Raw genomic sequence first — 6,606 nt, 5'->3', positions numbered from 1 at the left:
TTAAAAAAGGTTCAATCTTTAAATTCTAGAGTCATATCTTTTAGTTTCTTGCTAGTCAGGTAATCAATTTTAATTTTAAAAATAAAATCTTTTTTCAAAATATCTTTTTCAATCATATCTTTTTCAAAATATCTTTTTCAAATTATATCTTTTTCAAAATTGATTTCAAAAATTTTTTCTAACTTCTTATCTTTTCAAAATTGATTTTTAAATCTTTCTCAACTAACTAATTGACTATTTGTTTGTTTCTTATCTTTTTCAAAACCACCTAACTAATTTTATCTCTCTGATTTTGGAAAACTCCTCTCCCTTTTTCAAATATTCTTTTTAATTAACTAATTGTTTCAAATTTTAATTTTAATTTTATTTCTTCTCTCAATTTTCGAAAATCACTAACTGTTTTTCAAAAACAATTTTCGAATTTTAACTTTAATATTTTTCTTTTATTTTAGTTAATTTTCGAAAACTCTTCTCTCTCATCTCTTTCTATTTATTTATTCATTTACTAACACTTATCTTCATGTTAAAATTCGAACCCCCTCTTCCTCTCTGAGTTCGAATTTTCCTCTTTTCCTTCCTATATTCTTTTCTTCTTCTACTAACATAAAGGAATCTCTCTACTGTGGTAAAGAGGATCCTTATTATTATTTTTTGTTCCCTTCTTTTTCATATGAGCAGGAGCAAGGACAAGGACATTCTTGTTGAAGCAGATCCTGAACCTGAAAGGACTCTGAAAAGGAAACTAAGAGAAGCTAAATTACAATAATCTAGAGACAACCTTACAGAAATTTTCGAAAAGGAAGAGGAGATGGTAGCCGAAAATAATAGCGCAAGGAGGATGCTTGGTGACTATACTACACCTACTTCCAAATTTGATGGAAGAAGCATCTCAATCTCTGCCATTGGAGCAAACAATTTTGAGCTGAAACCTCAACTAGTTGCTCTAATGCAACAGAACTGCAAGTTTCATGGACTTCCATCAGAAGATCCCTATCAGTTTTTAACTGAATTCTTACAGATCTGTGAGACTATTAAGACTAATGGAGTATATCCTGAAGTCTACAGGCTCATGCTTTTCCCTTTTGCTGTAAGAGACAGAGCTAGAATATGGTTGGACTCACAACCTAAAGATAACCTGGACTCTTGGGATAAGCTGGTCATAGCCTTCTTGGCTAAGTTCTTTCCTCCTCAAAAGCTAAGCAAGCTTAGAGTAGATGTTTAGACCTTCAAACAAAAAGATGGTGAATCCCTCTATGAAGCTTGGGAAAGATACAAGCAGATGACCAAAAGGTGTCCTTCTGACATGCTTTCAGAGTGGACCATTTTGAATATATTCTGTTATGGTCTATCTGAGTTCTCTAAGATGTCACTGGACCATTCTGCAGGTGGATCCATTCACCTAAAGAAAATTCCTGCAGAAGCTCAAGAACTCATTGACATGGTTGCAAATAACCAATTCATGTACACTTATGAGAGGAATTCTGTGAGTAATGGGACGCCTCAGAGGAAGAGAGTTCTTGAAATTGATGCTCTGAATGTCATATTGGCTCAGAACAAAATGTTGACTCAACAAGTCAACATGATTTCTCAAAGTCTGAATGGATGGCAAAATGCATCCAACAGTACTAAAGAGTCATCTTCTGAAGAAGAATCTTATGATCCTGAGTACCCTGCAATGGCAGAGGTGAATTACATGGGTGAACCCTATGGGAACACCTATAATTCTTCATGGAGAAATCATCCAAACTTCCCATAGAAGGATCAACAAAAGCCCCAACAAGGCTTTAATAATGGTGGAAGAAACAGGCTCAGCAATAATAAGCCTTTTCCATCATCTTTTCAGCAACAGACAGAGCATTCTGAGCAGAGCTCCTCTAGCTTAGCAAACATAGTCTCTGATCTGTCTAAGGCCACTTTAAGTTTCATAAGTAAAACAAGGTCATCCATCATAAATTTGGAGGCACAAGTGGGCCAGCTGAGTAAGAAAATCACTGAAACTCCTCCTAGTACTCTCCCAAGCAATACTGAAGAGAATCCGAAAAGAGAGTGCAAGGCCATTGACATAATCAAAATGGACGAACCTAGAGAGGAATGGGAGGACGTGAATCCCAATTAGGAAGACCTCATGGGGCATCTCCCAGACAAGAAGGAGTTCCCTATTGAGGACCTAAAGGAACCTGAGGCTCATATAGAGACCATAGAGATTCTTTTAAACCTCCTTCTGCCATTCATGAGCTCTGAAAACTATTCTTCCTCTAAAGAGGATGAAGATGTAACTGAAGAGCAAGTTGCTCAATATCTAGGAGCTATCATGAAGCTGAATGCCAAGTTGTTTGGTAATGAGACTTGGGAAGACGCACCTCCCTTGCTCATTAGTAAACTAGATACATGGGTTTAGCAAACTTTACCTCAAAAAAAACAAGATCCTGGTAAATTCTTAATACCTTGTACCATAGGCACCATTACCTTTGAGAAGGCTTTGTGTGACTTGGGGTCAGGCATAAATCTTATGCCACTCTCTGTAATAGAAAAACTAGGGATCTTTGAGGTACAAGCTGCCACATTCTCATTAGAGATTGCAGACAAGTCAATAAGACAAGCTTATGGAATGGTAGAGGACGTGTTGGTAAAGGTTAAAGGCCTTTACATCCCTACTGATTTCATAATCTTAGACACTGGGAAGGATGAGAATGAATCCATTATTCTTGGAAGACCCTTCCTAGCCACAACAGGAGATGTGATTGATGTTGACAGAGGAGAGTTAGTCCTTCAATTGATTAGGGACTACCTGGTGTTTAAAGCTCAAGGATCTTCCTCTACAACCATGGAGAAGAAGCATGAAAAGCTTCTCTCAATACAGAGTCAAACAGAGCCCCCACAATCAAACTCTAAGTTTGGTATTGGGGCCAAACTCTAAGTTTGGTGTTGAACCCCCACATTCAAACTCTAAGTTTGGTGTTGGGAGCTGAACATAGGTGAAGCTCCATGAGAGCTCACTGTCAAGCTATTGACATTAAAGAAGCACTTATTGGGAGGCAACCCAATTTTTATTTATCTATATTTTTTATTGTTCTTTTATGTCTTATTAGGTTCATGATCATGTGGAGTCACAAAACAATTACTAAAATTAAAAACAGAATCAAAAATAGCAGAAGAAACAGCACACCTTGGAGGAAGAGCTTACTGGCATTTAAACGCTAGTAAAGAGCATCTGGCTGGCGTTCAACGCCAGAACAGAACATGAATCTGGCGTTGAACGCCAAAAACAAGCAGCAGTCTGGAGTTCAAATGCCAGGATTGCACCTTGAGGAAAGCTGGTGTTAAACGCCAGAAACAAGCATGGAACTGGCGTTTAATGCCAGAAACATGCTGCAGATTGGTGTTGAACGCCAGAAACAAGCATCAATCTGGCGTTGAACGTCAGGATTACATGCAGAGGGAATTTTACACGCCCCATGGGTGCATGGATGATAAATCCTTGACACCTCAGGATCTGTGGACCCCACAGGTTCCTTACCTACCTCAACTCACCTTCTCTCTTCTTCAAACAATCCAATAACACTCTTCCCCAAAATCCTTCACCAATCACCTCAATCTCTCTTCCCCATCACTTCTTCACCACTCACATCCATTCACTCTTCCCCATAAACCCCACCTACCTTTAAAATTCAAAATCTCTTTCCCACCCAAACCCACCCTAAATGGCCGAAACAATACCCTCTCCCTCCACTATATAAACCCCTCCATCCTTCTTCATTTTCATACAACACAACCCTCTCTCCCCCCTTGGCCGAATACACATCCCTCTCCCTCTCCCCCATATCTTCTTCTTCTTCTTCTATTCTTTATTCTTTTGCTCGAGGGCGAGCAATATTCTAAGTTTGGTGTGGTAAAAGCATAGCTTTTTTGTTTTTTCATAACCACTTATGGCACCTAAGGCCAGAGAAACCTCTAGAAAAAGGAAAGGGAAGACAAAAGCTTCCACCTCCGAGTCATGGGAGATGGAGAGATTCATCTCAAAGGTCCATCAAGACCACTTCTATGAAGTTGTGGCCAAGAAGAAAGTGATCCCTAAAGTCCCTTTCATGCTTAAGAAAAATGAGTATCCAGAGATCCGACATGAGATCCAAAGAAGAGGTTGGGAAGTTCTGACCAACCCCATTCAACAAGTCAAGTTCCTAATAGTTCAAGAGTTCTATGCCAATGCATGGATTACCAGGAACCATGATCAAAGTATGAACCCAAACCCAAAGAATTATCTTACAATGGTTCGGGGAAAATACTTAGATTTCAGTCCAGAAAATGTAAGGTTGGCATTCAACTTGCCTATAATGCAAGAAGATGCACGCCCCTACACTAGAAGGGTCAACTTTGATCAAAGGTTGGACCAAGTCCTTATGGACATATGTGTGGAAGGAGCTCAATGGAAAAGAGACTCAAAAGGCAAGCCGGTTCAATTAAGAAGACTGGACCTCAGGCCTGTGGCTAGAGGATGGTTGGAATTCATCCAACGCTCCATCATCCCCACTAGCAACCGATTCGAAGTAACTGTGGATCGGGCCATCATGATCCATAGCATCATGATTGGAGAGGAAGTAGAAGTTCATGAAGTCATCTCTCTAGAACTCTACAAAGTAGCCGAAAAGTCCTCCACCTTGGCAAGGCAAGCTTTTCCTCATCTTATTTGCCATATATGCTACTTAGCTGGAGTTGTCATAGAAGGAGACACCTTCATTGAAGAGGACAAGCCCATTACTAAGAAGAGGATGGAGCAAACAAGAGAGGCCATCTATGGATCTTAAGAGACGCATGAGGAAGCTCATCATCAAGAAATCCCTGAGATGCCTCAAGGGATGCACTTTCCTCCAAACAACTATTGGGAACAACTCAACACTTCTCTAGAAGGATTGAGTCATGATATGAACCAATTAAGGGTGGAACACCAAGAGCACTCCATCATTCTCCATGAGATTAGAGAAGATCAAAGAGCAATAAGGGAGGAGCAACAAAGGCAAGGAAGAGAGAAGATCAAAGAGCAATAAGGGAGGAGCAACAAAGGCAAGGAAGAGACATAGAAGAGTTCAAGGACATCATTGGTCCTTCAAGAAGAAGACGCCACCATCACTAAGGTGGACTCATTCCTTGTTCTTATTTCTCTATTTTTCGGTTTTTATGCTATATGTTTATCTATGTTTGTGTCTTTACTACATGATCATTAGTGTCTAGTGTCTATGTCTTAAGGTTATGAATAATTCCATGAATCCTTCACCTCTCTTAAATGAAAAATGCTCTAATACAAAAGAACAAGAAGTACATGAGTTTCGAATTCATCCTTGAAATTATTTTAATTATATTGATGTGGTGACAATACTTTTTGTTTTTTGAATGAATGCTTGAACAGTGCATATTTTTTATCTTATAGTTTGAATGTTAAAATTGTTGGCTCTTGAAAGAATGATGAACAAGAGAAATGTTATTGATAATCTGAAAAATCATAAAATTGATTCTTGAAGCAAGAAAAAGCAATGAAGAACAAAGCTTGCGAAAAAAAAGAGAAAAAAAAGAAAGTGGCGAAAAAAATATAATAAAAGAAAAAGAAAAAGCAAGCAGAAAAAGCCAATAGCCCTTAAAACAAAAAGGCAAGGGTAAAAAGGATCCAAGGCTTTGAGCATCAATGGATAGGAGGGCCCAAGGAAATAAATCCAGGCCTAAGCGGCTAAATCAAGCTGTCCCTAACCATGTGCTTGTGGCATGCAGGTCCAAGTAAAAAGCTTGAGATTGAGTGGTTAAAGTCGTGATCCAAAGCAAAAAGAGTGTGCTTAAAAGCTCTGGACACCTCTAACTGGGGACTTTAGCAAAGCTGAGTCACAATCTGAAAAGGTTCACCCAGTCATATGTCTGTGGCATGTATGTATCCGGTGGTAATACTGGAAAACAAAGTGCTTAGGGCCACGGCTAAGACTCATAAAAGTAGCTGTGTTCAAGAATCAACATACTTAACTAGGAGAATTAATAACACTATCTAAACTCTGAGTTCCTATAGATTCCAATCCTTCTAAATTTCAAAGGATAAAGTGAGATGCCAAAACTGTTCAGAAGCAAAAAGCTACAAGTCCCGCTCATCTAATTAAGACTAATATTCATTGCTATTTTGAGATTTATAGTATATTCTCTTCTTTTTATTCTATTTGATTTTCAGTTGCTTGGGGACAAGCAACAATTTAAGTTTGGTGTTGTGATGAGCGGATAATTTATACGCTTTTTGGCATTATTTTAGGTAGTTTTTAGTAGGATCTAGCTACTTTTAGGGATGTTTTCATTAGTTTTTCTGCAAAATTCACAATTTTGGACTTTACTATGAGCTTGTGTTTTTTTCTATGATTTCAGGTATTTTCTGGCTGAAATTGAGGGACCTGAGCAAAAATCTGATTCAGGTTGAAAAAGGACTGCTGATGTTGTTGGATTCTGACCTCCCTGAACTCGAAATGGATTTTCTGGAGTTACAAAACTTCAAATGGCGCGCTCTCAATGGTGCTAGAAAGTAGACATCCAGAGCTTTCCAGCAATATATAATAGTTCATACTTTATTTGATTTTAGACGACGAA

The 6,606-nt window shown here is 38.5% G+C and overlaps 1 non-coding gene across 1 annotated transcript; it reads right to left on the bottom strand.

The window, feature by feature from the left end:
- Positions 1-1,201: 1,201 nt before the first annotated feature.
- Positions 1,202-1,309, bottom strand: LOC127741890 (small nucleolar RNA R71). The gene has a single exon (XR_008003079.1). It is a non-coding gene; the product is annotated as a small nucleolar RNA R71 (small nucleolar RNA).
- Between the last annotated feature and the right edge of the window lie 5,297 nt (positions 1,310-6,606).

This window comes from Arachis duranensis, chromosome 9 (assembly GCF_000817695.3).
Source record: "Arachis duranensis cultivar V14167 chromosome 9, aradu.V14167.gnm2.J7QH, whole genome shotgun sequence".
Classification (NCBI taxonomy): domain Eukaryota; kingdom Viridiplantae; phylum Streptophyta; class Magnoliopsida; order Fabales; family Fabaceae; genus Arachis; species Arachis duranensis.
The sequence above is the reverse complement of the archived record's forward strand: the minus strand, read 5'-3'. Positions and strand labels throughout refer to the sequence as shown.